This window comes from Pteropus vampyrus, unplaced genomic scaffold (genome assembly GCF_000151845.1).
Source record: "Pteropus vampyrus isolate Shadow unplaced genomic scaffold, Pvam_2.0 Scaffold358, whole genome shotgun sequence".
Lineage (NCBI taxonomy): Eukaryota > Metazoa > Chordata > Mammalia > Chiroptera > Pteropodidae > Pteropus > Pteropus vampyrus.
This window is the reverse complement of record NW_011889139.1, coordinates 463,381-479,372: the sequence shown is the minus strand read 5'-3', so window position 1 is coordinate 479,372 and position 15,992 is coordinate 463,381. Positions and strand designations below refer to the sequence as shown.

Below are 15,992 nucleotides of genomic sequence, written 5' to 3'. Positions count from 1 at the left end.
GTAGCACAAAAGTGTACATATAAAGCAGAAGGTAAACCTCCATCCCTACCAGAAGTAACTGCTATTAAATGGTTCTAGACTTTTTAACTATATGTGTTTGTATTCTTTCTATGTATATATGTATGTATTCTCTGTGTGTGTATGCTCCCTGCCTGTTATTCTGTAGTGCCTTTTTTTTTTTCCCCCCCAGAGGTTAATGTATTTTGGGCATTTTTTCCTGTGATTTTTTTTAAAGCACTTAATGCTTGGGACAGAGCTTTGGCTTCCTTTCTCTAACCTTCCCCCCACCCCCACCCCTTATAAAAGAGATGAGAGAGATACCTTTGAAAGACCTAAACAAAATATATTTTATTCATGTTACAAGGTTTTGGGTTGAAATAAGGTGGTAGCTTTATTTGCAGGTAAATCAGTACAATTCTGGATGTTAGATCTGTCTATCCATTTTATTATAAATAATGCAAGTCTGATTTTATGATGTGATTTCTTGCAGAACCTTAAGGGAAGCAAGAACTGTGAGCACAATAATCTTTAGAGAATGTACAGCCCTTTGGGTATTTGTCTACTCATCAGCTGCATAGTCAGATGGAGTGTTTTCTTAAGTGCTGCTGAAATGCACAGTTCAGTCTTTATTTTGAAATCTCTCCTGTCTCCTCTTCCTCTTCCATTACTTTCATTACCTCGATGGGACATACAAACTGTGCAGTCTTATCCTTTTATTTCCATAGCCTACAGAAGCCAGTTTGAAGATTAACTGTAGGTGAACAGGTAATCTTATCCACTTGGCGAGACATCATCCATCAAGATGAAACACATGTCAACAAAAGCCTTCTAGACTTGGGGACCTGGATGAAGGTAACTTAATCTTGTGGCATTTTTAGTAGAAACCAGGGTGGTTTAAGAAGTTTGGCTTACTGAAAGCAGGACATGATTATGGGCTCAGGGATTGAAGTGAGAGAGAGGGAGAGAGGAAAGTATATGTGTGTATTTGGGGGAGGAGAAGAATCCAGAGATAAACAGTAAAGAAGAATTATGAATTCAGGAAATCTTCAAAATTGAATTACAGAATTTTTATTCTGAGAGGGTGGTTACTGGGGAATAGAGCAGGTGCTTACTTGTCACTTCATTGTGAAGCTGTTGGAGTTGTTTGGGTGATGGAGTCTGATGACAAAGGCCTTTTCCCTGCCCTTTTTCTATATTAGCAGCTCAGGAAAAAAAAATTAAGAAAGAGCTTTGTATAGAAAATGACGTGCATCAAATAGTTCCAAGATTTCCATTGCAGAGTGTCTAAAGTGGGCTGCCCGAGATAGCTGTTTGTTGGTCACATTGCTGACTTCCTTTCTCCCAAGCTTGTCATCAGTTTCTCAGACTGTGTCCTGTCAGCTTTAGATTTTTCCTTTTCTGCAGGCTTGCTATGTTTTCAGTTCCTGACATTTAGGAGCCTAGTATTTCATTGTGTCTGAGATAGGCAGTTGCTGTACCTTTTATATTGGATACCTTTCTGAACTATGAAGTATTATACCACAGTGGATGATAAAGTGCCCACAATTATGTTACAGAACAGATTCTGGTATCTGTACCAGTGGGGACAGACTCGGTTTGTGTCTCCTCATGGAGCTCAGGGGTTGTTTTGCAGCAAAGTGCTGTGAGGAGGGTTGTGCCTCATGCAGTGCCAGTTCCTGTATCTGAACATGAAAGTGGCTCGTTAAAGATTAAAAGGACTGCCTAGTCTCCTGGCCTCAAGATGGAATGATCCCCGCTATAGCGACAGCCTTTGTCTCCCAGGAGAGGCCATTTTATACAGCAGGTTTGTGCTTCCAAATGTTACAGTAAGCTGAGTTGGCTGATGTTGTGGTGATAAGTTGGCATTTGGGTACTCTCAAGACATGTGAGCTATGTAGCATCCCATGGTTTAAATTTCTGGGGAAAACTGCCTCATCAGGAAGTCAAAAGCCTCTACTTTCATCCCCTGTCTTTGGGGAGGTTTTCTCTTTTGTTTTATTTGACTATTCTATTGAGTTAAGTGAACTTTAATTTTCACAGCCATAAAAATTCCATTAAGCCCCTTGTACTGCATCCCAGGTGTGAAAATGTCTCAGTATAACACGACTGGATGGCAGCTAAAATCCTTAAGAGTAGTTAGGATAATTGTCTCTGGAGGCTTGAAGAAAATAATGGTCCACTCGAGAGGATAGGTTTAGTTCACTTATTATGTTCTCGGTGGTTTTTGTGGGTGAGGTGAGGGGACTAATGTTTAAGACCTGCTCAGTGAGACTACTGTTCAGTCTATGGTCTTGGAATAAAACTTTTCATTTCACTGGGAGTAGTGCTTGCGGGGGGACACAGCTATGACCTGTCTCTCAAATCGTGATCCAAGGCCCATCTGCATCAGAATCACTTGGGAGAGGGAGATACTCATTAAAAATTTCAACTCTGGGGCCTCCCTGCTAACTCTGGGGACTGGGATAGAAAAATGATTATTTTCAGTAAGCACCCCTGTTGATTCTTAAGTACCCCTAGAGTTGATTCTTGAGTATCCTAAAATTTACTCTGTTTTTCATGTTTAATTTCTGTGATTTATTAGGTGATAGATGTTTGGTTGACACACATTATCTTTTTTGAAGAAGTACACTAGTTTAAAAAAAGGTTATACAATCCCAGAACATCAAAGATTAGAATTTGACAATGTCCCTAATTCTCAATGTGATGAGACAGCCAGGGGTTCCTGGAAATTTAGATTTACCAGTTCAACAGTCAGAAAAAGGAGGTGGACATAGATAAGATTAATTTAGTTAAAAAAGAAGAAATGTGCAGTATCATTTAGGATGTTGGGAATGGGAAAATAGGTAGGTATTGAGAAGAGAAAGTGGGAAGGGGAAAAGATGAAAGTAGTTTATAAATGGTAAAAATTTTAAACTTTAGTTGAATTTTAAATTACCAAACAATTGGATATATGCTTGTCGTTAAAAAAAAAAAATTCAAATACTGATAAAGCTAAAAATACCTCCCCAATCTGCTCCCATTGCAGTTCCCTGCCTGGTGCGTGTATCCTCCCATATCTTTTTGTATGTATTTGGTAATTTTCTGTGGATTTAGAAGACTGCAGAATCCTGAAAAATGAATATTTTTTATTTCTCTTTTTGACGCCTGTTTACTGTTTATAATGTTACGATGTATTGCAGAAAAAAAAAAACAAATGTGGGCTATCATTGGCAATACATATATCTGTTCAAGTAAAACAATGGGTATGGGTGTGTGCAAATTTTATATATTCACCTATACACACAGAACACATACATACACATATACCTTTAACATCTATCGTATCCGTCCTTAAAAAGTAAACATATAACTTTGGGTAATAAATTACTTGTCTGAGTTTTAAGATAATGCATTGAATGAGCTTAAGCACAAAGCCACAATTATTTTTAAAATTTCTCTAGTAGTTTTATACTCTCATAGTTTCCATATAGCCCCATAAAACCTCAAATGCCTGAAACCTTTAATTCAAATTTAGCATCTTTTTTTTTAAAGCTCTATGTATGTAATCCTCACCTTTTCTAGTCTAAAAGAAGGAACTAGGATGAAGTATGGTTATATTTTGGGGAATCTGACTGAAACTGTACAGAATCCCAAATAGGGAAATGATAACCTGTGCCAGCTCTCCTCATCTGCTAAATGTCATTTATCTTAGCAGAATTAGGAAGTTTTGATGTTTCTGGCTCTCATGTTGCTCTTCCTATACATTACATTTATTTGCTGGGCACAGTGCCATCTGGATTTTCTCTTCCTTATTTAAAGTTTACTAATACAGAATGGGTCAGAAGCTTCTAACAATACTTTGCTTTTCTAAGAGTTCATATTTGTACTGTATGTGCTTTGAGAGTTGCTCCGTATTAGAATGTGACTTATCATCAACTACAGCAATATTTTTTAAAGTGTGGTCCGGGAGATAATGGTTGTTAATTGCTGTAAATATACTTTTATCATTTAAAAAGGACTAATTAACCTACACTGTAGGAAAACTTTAAACATTTTCTGAAAAGGAAAACACTGAAGGGGAGGAAATAAAAGAGGGAGCATAAAACCTTATACAAGGTTGGCTGTGGCTATTCTACTGGAATAATGTGATTAAGGGGAATTAAGTGAGTTGGATAAATAATTTTCTTTTTAAACTAGCCCCTTGAAAAGGAATAGAATTAAGTAACACAGTTTTTAAAACCCAAATTATAGTGGTCTACATGTATATTTTAATTGACCTAATAACATTTATTGGATAACCAGCAAGTTGGCAGCTACATTCAGAATTCATGCCATATGAGACCTACCTTGAAGAATGGATGAGGCTAGGTATGGTGTCCTCTAATGCCCATGTTAAGAAATAGCTAATGACCATGGGAAGTTTTGAGCAGTGAACAGAAGGAACTGATATGAACTTTAGTTTCTTTTTTGTCAAATGAAAACTCATAGAATGCAATCTTTTGTTTTCTTTATATAGCACCCATGCCAATTCTAGCCTGTCAGGGCAAATTCAATTATAATATCTGTCGATGAGCCAATCATTCTAGAATTGACTTTTTAAATAAGCTGGCTAATAAATGAGAATCGACATAAACTTAGGGATTTTTCTTTTAAAAGCAAGTGTTAATGTATTTTCCATAGACTCTTATGTACCTTAAGCACCTAGTAGGTATGATGGTGGATAATTTAGCTTTAGTGTAGAGAAGATTGCAGGTAGCTGATGAAAGAAAAAACCTTCAGTATTTCTAATTAGAGAACTTGAGTTGTCTAAGGAAATAAAGAGGTCAGAGAGGGCCTTGTGGGGGGAAAAAGAACAGCCTGGTTAGAGCTGACAGAAATTCACCCTAATGATTGATTTAATCAGCCTGTGGTAACTGTGCAAGTTCTCCTAGTCCTCTGACCCAGGTGTTCTAATTTGTAAATGCAAAATGATTTATCAGCCTCTTGGGGGAGATCTTCAGCGCTATGAACCTCCTACCTTCAGTAATCTTGCTGTCTTGAGCCCCAGCTGTTCTCAGATGAAATTTCAGAAAGTTACCACTGGAGCTTTTCCAGTAAGGACTCCATCAGCCACTCTGATCGTCAATAGGGGAATGAGATGTATTTTTTTCCCTGTAATCAGCACTTGATTTAAGAAAAATCAGTGGGGCACCTCTTCTAGGTTGCAGTTGATTGTGGTTGGCTGCAGTTGATTGTGGTTGGCTCAGGCTGAGTTGTTTGGGAAATACTATGCATTGCCTAGCATGAGTCAGCACTGCCCTGGGTAAACTGCCTGCTCTGTTGCAATCCTGCTTACCAAAGATACGTCCCCAGGCGGCACCATTCACTTTGCCTGAAAGCCACTGCTGTTGGTTCCTGAGATGATCTCATCGGAACATGGCTCCAAAGGACCTCAGCGGCAGGAACTAGAAACAGCTTGCTTTCTGCCATGGCAGTGTTTTGAAAAAGGCAAAATCAGGTAACCCCAGACCATTTTCTCTTAGTTTCATTAGTTAGACTGAGTTGCAGTAGAAACTGGGTAAATCCTTAGTCTTCAGAAGTGAGTCCACACCTTATCATTTTGGATATCTTAAAGTTAGTCATTCAGCTCTTTGAGACTTAAGGGGGAAAGTTTCATTTCATTTGGGATATGGATGTGGTTTTAGACCTAATGAACCATTTATTATACAAACCTTCAAGAAGTCAGACAGATTTACAGCTTTATCCATGTTTTGCTCTTGTGTTTTCTTTTCTTTTTGTATCTTATGAGAAATAGTTTAATCAAAGGAAGAGAGAGAGGCAAACATATTTGCTTATTTATCTAATAGTTGTGAATATTGAATTCTAGACAACACTGTCTCACCAATGAGTTTCCTTATTTTCTGAGATATAAGAACCTCACCTCGTCCCTAATTCTGTTCAGGCCTTCTGCGCTTCACCTCTAAACTTTTAAATCTTCAGCCTTATCATTAGGTAGTTGCCCCTTTCAAAGTTTGCTTCTACTGCTACAAATACCCTAAACGATCTATGTTTTCTTTTGCCTCAGGCCTTTGCACAAAATAAGCCTTCTCTGAAACACACTGCACCAACTTAACCTAGCAACCTGGCTTCCGCCTAGAAGTCCCTTCATACTCACCAAGACTGAATGAATGAGTGCTCAGGAGAACCCTGTGTTTACTCTGATCATAGGATATATTAAGAATCAGCATCTTTTGTAAGAATTATATTTATAGTACTTGGCACATAGTACGTTCTCTGTAACGATAGAATGAAGAACAGCCCATAGTCTACTTCCTTAATTCCGATCTTCCTAGCAGCTCTTTATTTTTGCTTTTACCCACATTACCCTACTTATGTTTTCCTGAAGATCATCAGTATACTCTTAATTACCAAACCCATGTTCTGGTTTCAGCCTTCATCTTACTTAATCTCTGCTAGCCTTTGGCACTATTGAACCCATTCTTTTTTTCCCTGCAACCCTTTTCATTTGGCTTTGAGACCTTGTCTCTTCTGAGTTTTCAGAGTATCTTCCTATTATTTCTTCTTCTTGTCTTTTGATTATCTCCTAAATGTTGAGATGCTTCAAGGCTTTCTTTGTCTTAGGTATCTTTTCACTCTTCCCTCATCCCCTTCCTCTAATGATCTCTAATATACCCTTAAATTCAGCAGTCCTCAGTATGTCTTACCAGCATAGCTGTTTCTCCCAAACTTCACATCTTATTTCCAACTTGACACATCTTGAGAAATGTTGTCTCACTTGACAAATCTACCAGAATGTTCAAGAGGCACCTTAAGTTTAACACATACGTAACAACTCATTATCTCCCCTACCAGTATCTGTTATCTGCTTGTATCGCTGTACATTTGAACACTGTTAATTATGTCCACCAAGTCTTCCCGTTTACTCTTTTTATGCCTTATATCCTCTAAATATGCTAAATATATGGTTGCTAAACCCTTTTGATTACTATATTGGAGTACTGTGTAATGTGTCTTTTCTTTATTTCCACTGATTGCCTTAATTTACCACAGGTCAAAAACTGGACATTTTATTTAACCAGCCCAATGGCTTAAAATTTTGTGTCTGAATACTTTTAGGTAGGACCTGTACTCCTCAGGTAGTTTTCAAAGAGTGCTACTGGTTCTCTATTTCTTGCTTAACTTGATAGGTAAAGTTCTTCATAATTTAACCCTATCCTACCTGTTACTATTGCCTGTCTTATTTCCTTCTCCTTTCCCTAGCCATTTTCTCCTCTTTAACCTCACTGAACTCATTTTTCCAGTTGCTGGTTATATCGTATCCTTTTAGGACTATGCCTTTCCTTAGTGGCCTCCCCTTCTGATTGGCAAGGTTCTCATCTCCTGAGAGACTTAATTAGTTCATATGTTAAACATTTTCTCACTTCCTCAAGCAGAGTTATTCTTTATTATTATTATTTTTTATTTTATTAGTTTCAATATACAGTACATCGGTTAGACATTTACATAGTTTATAAAACGAGAGTTATTCTTTCTTATTTGGACTTCTACAGCACTGTATCTCTTCTACTAGACTACTGCATTCCTTGGGTGAGACAGTGTTGTCCAGGGACTAGACTACTGGTCCCTGTCCTAGTTCCATCAGACCAGGGCTGAAGTGGGTCCCGGGATTAAACCACTAGACTAAATACTGTTATTAGTCTGGCAGAATTAGAAAATTTGTAAGCTCTCATGTTAGATGACATGTTTTTAGTTCCTGTTTGATGAACTCGAGCCCATGTTGCCTATTCCTTGTGTCACCTGAAACCATCAGATAACCATTCAAAGTTAATTTGAAGATTTATAGGACTTGCTGAAACCTAGTTCCATAATGTCACCTAATATTTTTATAGAACTCTACAAAGTATTCCCTGTATCATTTTATTTGATACCTATATTACTCTGCGTTGGATGGGCTTTATTATCCCCATTTTACTGTTGATTTTAAAGCTACTTCTGACATTGAAGCACATACTTTCAGATAAGACTCAGAAAATGTTTTACATTGCATTAAGTAACTGGTTTGTCTTTGTAGTTAAATATTCTCTGTTGGGTTCTACAGAAATTGTACCTTTGCTCAATAGGCAAGTGCTAAAGATCTTGTCTTTTACAAGGCCACTTTATCTTTGAGGTAGGAGGAGGAGCCTGCCTGATATGAAAAAGCCTTAACAATGTTAAGAGACCTTGACTAGGATTAATAGTGTGCTCACCCCAACCTCTCAGCCTTCTCTGTTGTGCTTCAAATGTCTAGAATTTGTTAAAAACTACTGCAATAGTGGAGTGTCAGACCAAGTTGATGAGTGAAGGGAGTCATCACATAATGGCGTAGCTGAGTGTTAAGAGAAGAGAAGGTTTCACAGTAATTCTAAAAAGTGATTAAATTTGTAGAGTAATTCATAACTTTTGGGTTACTAATATGCCATATTTGAGACTATGTGGAATTTGATTACAAAGGCTAGGAAATAATCTCTGTTAGGTACTGGTACGTGACATCCAATTTTGGCCCTCCCATACTTAAGAGAGGATAAAATGATTAAAAAGTTTAAATAAGTCGTCATTATAAATTTTTTTTAAAAAAGAAAGATTTTAGCCTGGAAAAGGAAAAACTAAGGAATGGCTTGATTACCATCTCAAGTACCAGAATAGTTTTTGCCAGGGGGATTTGGATTAGTTGTTCTTCATGTACTTCAAAGACTTAAGAGGAAATGGGCTTAAATTGAAGGAGTAATTTTAATGAATATGCGAAAGTTTCTTGATCTTCAAAATTGAGAGACATTTGAATGACTGCTAAAAGAGAGCGTTGAATTTCTGACCATTTCAGTTATCTATTATCATGTAACAAATCACTCTAATATTTTTAATGGCTTCAAATGACAACCCTTTTATTGCTCATAATTCTGTGGGTTAGTAATTCAAGGAAGAGGGACATATGCTTTGCTCTTGTGGTGTTAATTAGACTGGAGGATTTATCATGGCTTCACTCACATATCTGCGGCCTCTGTGCTGGCTGTTTTCTGGGACATCTTGGTTCTTCTCCATGAGGTCCATTTTTTTCTTGGCCTCTCATCATTCATTAATCTAAACTGGGCTGCATTTACATGATGGTTGGCTTCCAGGGAGCAATAATGGAAGCTGCCAGGGCCTCTTAAGGTCTAGGCCTGCGAGTCATGCATCATCACTTTTGCCCCATTTTTGGTTAAAGTAAGTCACCAGTGTAGCCCACATCCAAGGGAAAGGGACATGGACTCCACCTCTTGAAGGATAGAATGTCAAAGTCACACTGCACAAGGGTGTGCAGTATGATTGAAATTATTGTGGCCAATTTTGGAAACAATTTACTGCACTGACCTTAGAGATTTTGAATGAGAGAATAATCAATACGTGTTTATTGAATAGTTTGGACATATGATTTACAAACTTAGCTGCATATTAGAGTCATCTGGAAGCTTTTTACAAGCATAGACTCCTAAGGTACCACACATGTGAATCAATATTTCCTGGAGGTTTTGGCACATAAGAGATGCTGTGTCCTTTCAGGTAACTATCAGTAAAATGACCATGAGGTTAGGGGAAGGGGAGAAGACGAATCCAGATAGGTATAATATATAAGGCAGATTGATAGGTGCCTTAAGATAGGCCTGCTGGTCTCTTCCTGGTTTTAGCGCTTGGCTGAAACCCTCTGCCTCACATGCTCTACCTTCTAGTCTGCCTAGTGTAAGTTATATCTCATTCAGTTAGCCTATCATCCAGTTTCTTGATGCCTCACTTTTTTCTTATAGCTTCTAGCACTTTTTTCTTCATAGCATTTTTAGTTTATAATTAAATATTTGTTTGATTATTTGACTTATGTATAATAGACAAAATATGTGTGCTTTGCTAACATAGTGCCTGCCTCATAAAAGGTATTGAGTAAGTATTTGTTGAATGAATAAGTGGTTGATTGAATGCATGAATGAATGAAGCAGTAGTTGAATTCAGTTTTAAAGGGTGATTAGGATTTTGGACAGGTGGAGCAAATGAATGGGGAATTCATAATTCTGAAGCAGAAAGAGTGGATTATGTTGCTCATATAATTTCAGAAGATTGGAAGAACTGGTTTGGAAAAAGATGAAGGGTTTGGTTTTGTTTACTTGGTATGCTAAATTTGGGGTCTGGATATTTAGCAGGCATTTAGAAATGAGCTATTGGAACTGAAAGGTGAGATTGATTCCAGATCTTTAGATTTGGAGTTATCTGATTAAAGACTGTGGACTCTATTCATTCAGTGAATACTTTTTGAACTTCCACTGTGTGCCAGACAACTATGTTGTAGGGAAGGTGAGCTGAAGTCTGACAGATAAGGGCCAGCTTCATGGAAAGAGTTGTGGAGAATGTTCCAGGAACCACAAGTGTGTAGGCCTTAGGGCAATAAATAATTTATTATTTTGGGAGAACTTAAAAGAGACCACCAAAGGCTTAGGGTGAGGTGAAGGTAAGGGGAGAATGGTATGAGGTAAAGTGGGAAAGGTAGGCAAGGCCCACATTAGATGGGGCCTTTGTGGACCATATAAGGAGTCTAGGCTTTACAGGACATTGTGAGAAACCACTGAAGGCTTTACGGCAGAAGAGTAATAAGCAGTGTGTGTGTGTGTGTGTGTGAGAGAGAGAGAGAGAGTGTGAGTGTATTTTTTTTTTTTTTTTTTTAATAAAAGGTTACCCTGACTACTGTGTCGAGAATAGAGTGGCAAAGTGGGGACCACTAAAGAGGTGTTTGCTGTAATTCTTGAGAAAGTGTCATACAAGGCAGGGTATGGCAATGGATGTAGTGAGAACAGGATATTTGCAGAATATATGTAAAATGTAGAATCAATAGAATTCACTTAGAGAAGAAAAGGAAGAATGGTTAATACAGAGCATTTAGGGGGCATTTAGGGGGCAAAAAGAGGAACTAGGGAAGGACAGGAAAAAAGATGGTCTTTGAAGTCAAAGGGAGAGTCAAGCTACTGCACTTTCGGTGGGAGCTAAAGGGGAAGAAGGAGCCTATAAGAGAGACTGAAGGAAGAATATGGATAGGTCTGCAAGGAGGTCATGAAGTTTAAGGCCTTAGGGAAAAGCCATGCATTTGGCTATCGGAAGGTCATTGTTGATCTTGGAGAAAAGGCTTTCAGTAGAGTGGAGTGGAGTTAATGAAAAAGTGTGTGATATGAAAGTGAAGCAGAATACTAGCTACTCTGTTGAGGGGAAGTTGAGAATTAAAGAGATAGTGAGGCCTAGCACAGAGCTCACTTTTTGCTAACTTGCCCAGAGAAGTATGTGTGAAGGCAGGTTTTTAAAAACTATAATGAGCCATTTACTGAGTATCTGTATTCTATGCCAGTCACTGTGCTGGGAGCTATATCAAGACTATTTATCTTTGTCTTTAAACAGTTTGCCTAATAGTATAATGGCCTCTAAAATGAATTTCTAAATTCTAGGGATCCGTAAGACCTTCCTTTGGGATATGTGAAGGAAATGTTAGAGCTAAGGTTTTTTAGATTTTTATCTTACCCTTTGAAATTTTTTAGTGTTGTTTTAGATAGAACAGTGTATTTGTATAGTAGTACTTGTCTAATTTGCTGTTATATATAGGTATATTGGAGATGTGCTAATTTTTTTTAACTGTTGGTCAAAAATGGTGACTCTACTGGTCTAGTGAATAAAGGAGAGTTATGGAGCTGGAGAGAAAAGAGGCAGAGAGACGTCGGATGAGAAATCAACATGCCAAGTGGTCTGCACATTGTTTTAAACCTCTGAAGAACCCTGTGAAACCTGCATGAAACCCAAATGGGTTCTTGCAGTGTCTCCCTGCAGCAATAAAGGAGACAGGATAGAATAAGAGGATAGGAACGAGAAGCATCCAATTTGGACGGGACGTAAAGTGCTGTCAGATGCGTCTGTGTAAAACTGGTCAGAAAAAATAAAGAACCCTGTAAAGTTATTTTCCCCATTTTATAGACAAAAAACTGAAGACTGGAGAATTTAACTTGTCCAAGATCACACAACTAGTTAAATGGTAGAACTGGAATTTGAAACTTGGTCTGTTTTACTTAAAAGCCTTATCACCTCGCTTATTCTTTTCCCTCTTTTTCTGCTTAATGCTTTTTCATATTTTTCCATCTAATTTTCACAGTGATTCTATAAGGAACATATTAAAATGTCCATTTTGCTGTTGAGGAATCTGAGGCACAGATGAAACATTTAGTGCATGGTCACATATCTAGTATATGGCACCAGCTGAACTCCTGATTGCAGTGATCTTTCTACTCAGCCACGACCACTGCCTCTCAAAATAATTGGATGGAACCCAGTTATTTGAGTAAAGTAGGTAAGGCGGTTTCTAGTTATCTTACGAAGTTGGAAGAGGATAAGGGTTAGAAGATTACTTAGACAAAATAGAAAACAGTAATAGTTCTCATTTTTTGAGCACTCTGTTGTTAAGGGTTTGCTTTGATTGTCTCATTTTGGTACTCGTTTTTACAAATGTAGAAAATGAAGTTTAGGTGAGTTAAGCACCATAACTGGGGTCACACAGGAAGAAGACTGATTTCTAATTCCAGGCCCCATGTCCTAAACCCTGCACAACACGGCTCTTTGGAAAGTTGATGCGGAGACTAGAGATGAACAGAAGATTTCTTAGCCCAGTGATGGCGGCTTGGTCCTGGTTGTATGCATTTGTTGGGAACCCAGTAAATGAAGTCTTTGGACTTTTCTGTAATATTTGGTAGCTCAGGTGTGGAGAGGTTGGGGAGGGTAGGGGAAGGGAGGGACAGAAAAGTGTAGATTAAGAGTTCAGTAAATCAGAAAAGAACCCCAGTGTGTAGGAATGGCAGATTGCAATGGATTATGTTAAGAGAAGTTGTGTTTTAAATTAATATTACAGTAAATATTTTTTATGGTTCTGTTTGATGCAAGGTATATTGGAGGTATGGAGGAAAGAATACAAAGATGGGTAAGATAAGACCTTTGACCTCTAGAATGTTAGAGAGGATAAAATGCTTCACCATAGCATATGACTGAAGGGTCTGAGAGGTGGAAGGTGGAGAAATATTATCCATATTGGCTTGTTGTAGATCGAGGGTGACATTATGTAGGGCTGGCCTGGTGGATGCCATCTAGTTTCTCAAAAAGACCCCTGAGGGTTTTGGTTACTATGCTTTAGGTCTGATTCTGAGTTCATAAAATGTATTTTATTTTGTATCTGGAAATGATCAGTCTTTTGGAGACAAGATTCTATTCACACTTATGAGTGACCATGTGCAAAAAGGAATGCCAATTTATTATTTTAGACTGAAGGATTCTTTTCCTGTTAACAAGATTCTGGATTTTGCTAGGATATTGCTTTTCAATATCAAGAGATCTGAGAAATGAAACAGTAATATCAAACTTGGGATCATGGAATAATATGATAGAATAGTTTGTGGGGAAGGATGCAGTTACAAAAAAGCTAAGATTATTGATTGCTTACTATAAGCCAGGTATTATACTAAGTCCTTTGCATACAGGAGGACATTTAATTCTCCCAGTTTCCCTCTTGCAAAGTTAGGCACAATTATCCTCAATTTACAAAAGAGGAAACCAGGGCTCTGTCCAAGCTGGTAAGAGGCTCAACTGACATGGGAACCAAGTCCCTCTGACTTTTAAGAGCCTGCAAGCTCACTGCTACTGTATGCTCTTCCCATTGAAGCTTCATGGAAGAACCTTATCCTGTTGCAGAGAAGATGGTGTCACCTAGCTCCAGTATTTTTCTGCTTTGGATAATTCTGGAGTCAAAATGGCCTCCTTTTTTTTTTTTTTTTTTTTTAAAGCTTCTAAGTTTCTTTGTTGACCACACTTTGATGTGGTCACAATTCTTTTTTTAAATATATTAATACTGTCATCCAAGACTTTTTGTCCTCTTATTTTTGGTTTGGAAGACATTGCATCTTCTTAGAGGGACTTTACATATCTGCAAACATTGATTTTGTGTTGATTTTATTATCTTAATTTTATGGGTTAAGTTATGAAATTCCTCCAGCTCCCAACTTGTCAGCCTCCGCCACCCTCCACCCCGCTTTCTCCACTGGATTTAAATTCAAATTCTGAGTCTGATTTTGGAATACTTAGTCTGGCTTCAATCCAGCTATCCAATTTAGCCATGGCTCTCTGGATTGCTGGTTGTTGTTATTATTGTGCCCACTTATATCTCAAATCAAATCCAGTTACTCACTGTACCTGTATGTCCTTGATTTCCTAGTTGGTTGTCCTTGGTTTTGTTGTGTTTTTGGCTTTGAATGTCATTCTTCCTGTGAAGCCTCCTTGTCTGATCCCTCACTGGGAGTAATCACTTCCTCCTCTGGGTCTCATAGTAGAAGATTCTCTTTTATGTCTCCTTTATGACGCAATATACTTTCTGCCATATATTTCAATTGTTTGTATACATGCCCTTATCTCCTGTTAGACCATAACCTTGTTGTGAACATCTGTCTGGTTGAGCTTTGTATCTCCTCTAGTGTCTAGCTTTGTTCTCTGTACATAGTGGGCATTTTGATATCTGTTGTATGAATGAATGGATAAACAGAATTTCAGACTTAAGTTTCTGCTCATTGGTTTATATTTCTTTCCCAATCTTCACTTTTCTTCTTTCTTTTCCATTTCCTTTTCTTTTAAACTTGCTGTGCTTTCCTTTGCCTTGACTCACCAAACTTGTCTTCACTACTCCCTTTTCTTACTCAGATTTTGCTTCATTCTTTCCCCATTGGCAGTCACTGTGCAGGAGTGCCACATGCTGCTGGTCAGATTTTCTCCATCCTTTTGTGGTTCTGTTCTCTCCAAGAATCATATGACCAGCGTGATTGCGTTAAGATCTTAATAAAAAGACCATGTGTAAAGAACAGTCCTTAAGGTTTGTTTGTCTGTTGCCTTCAAATGGGAAACTTTCTGATCCACATTTCAAGGGAAAAAGAAAAAAATCCTTGAATACTTGGGAGGTTAGATCAAGGCATATATTCTCACACTGTAGGATGTAGGATGTTAGAGGCATCCTCTTTGACCAAAGAAGTAATGCAGTAAGCCACAGAAGCTTCTGCGGTTAGTGTTGAATCACTGAATTTTTTCAACAGCTGGAAGAAGCATCAGAGATTAGTGTAGTCCAACTCTCCTGTTTCCAAATGAAAAAACAGACCCAAAGAGGCTAAATGACATGTCCATAAAAACTGGGATATTTGTTGCCTAGCATTTACTCCCAACACTGAATGTGACTTGGAGGAGGAACCACTAGCTCTTTGAAAGCAATGAAAGTTTTGCTTGAAGTGGAGTCTGGGTTTCTAAAACTGAAGGCTTTTTTGCAGTGCTGAAAAGTAGACTTAGGTTGGTAGGAGGTTGGATTAGTGACAGTGTTCACCGGAAGGGCCTTTTAAACAGTCCTGATCACTCTGGGTGGTTCCATTCTGGGAATCTGCTCAGTAGGGACTGGCTGACAGAAATCTGTTCCTTCTACATTTGAAAAGAGGCCAACGTTTAATAATAAAAACATATCCATATTTTTCTTGCTCTTTTCCCCAGCCTTTATATTCCAAATTTTGTTTAAGGCTTAATTTTCTTATCTTGGCACTTTTTATGTGAAATTTTTATTACTTACTCTAGGTCAAATGTTAGTATGAAGCATGGGAAATCCAGAAACTGTCTTGGAGGCCCATGATTGTTTTTCGTGCTTTTTAGGTGACTCTTACCTCACTCACTGAAATTCTGTCCCGTGAACCAGTCATTGGCGGTTATGGAAAGTTACCTGCCTGTTCTTGGCTAGGGAGCAGCAGTGTAAAGAGATAGCTCAGAACAGGAAGTCTAGTGCAAACAGGATGTGCTTGTCTTTACTGTAACTTGCGTTGCCTATGTTTTAAAACTTGCTATGGTTAAAAAGAAAACTTTTAATGTTTGAGCTTGGCTGAAGATGTCTCTGTTTCTGGTTTTAAAAGGAGCAACTA

The 15,992-nt window shown here is 38.1% G+C and overlaps 1 protein-coding gene across 5 annotated transcripts in view; it reads left to right on the top strand.

Moving 5' to 3' along the window:
* RFFL (ring finger and FYVE like domain containing E3 ubiquitin protein ligase) overlaps positions 1-15,992 on the top strand; it is a 63,684-nt gene that overhangs the window by 12,673 nt on the left and 35,019 nt on the right. For 2 of the 5 annotated variants that reach the window (XM_023522871.1, XM_011379337.2), the window contains exon 2: positions 726-852. The exons of 2 other annotated variants lie outside the window; for them this stretch is intronic. The gene's annotated coding sequence lies outside the window, so the exon portion shown is untranslated. Of the gene's footprint in view, positions 1-725; positions 853-5,331; positions 5,477-15,992 lie in introns of those variants that run through there. One more of the 5 variants, XM_011379338.2, reaches the window with a different exon arrangement.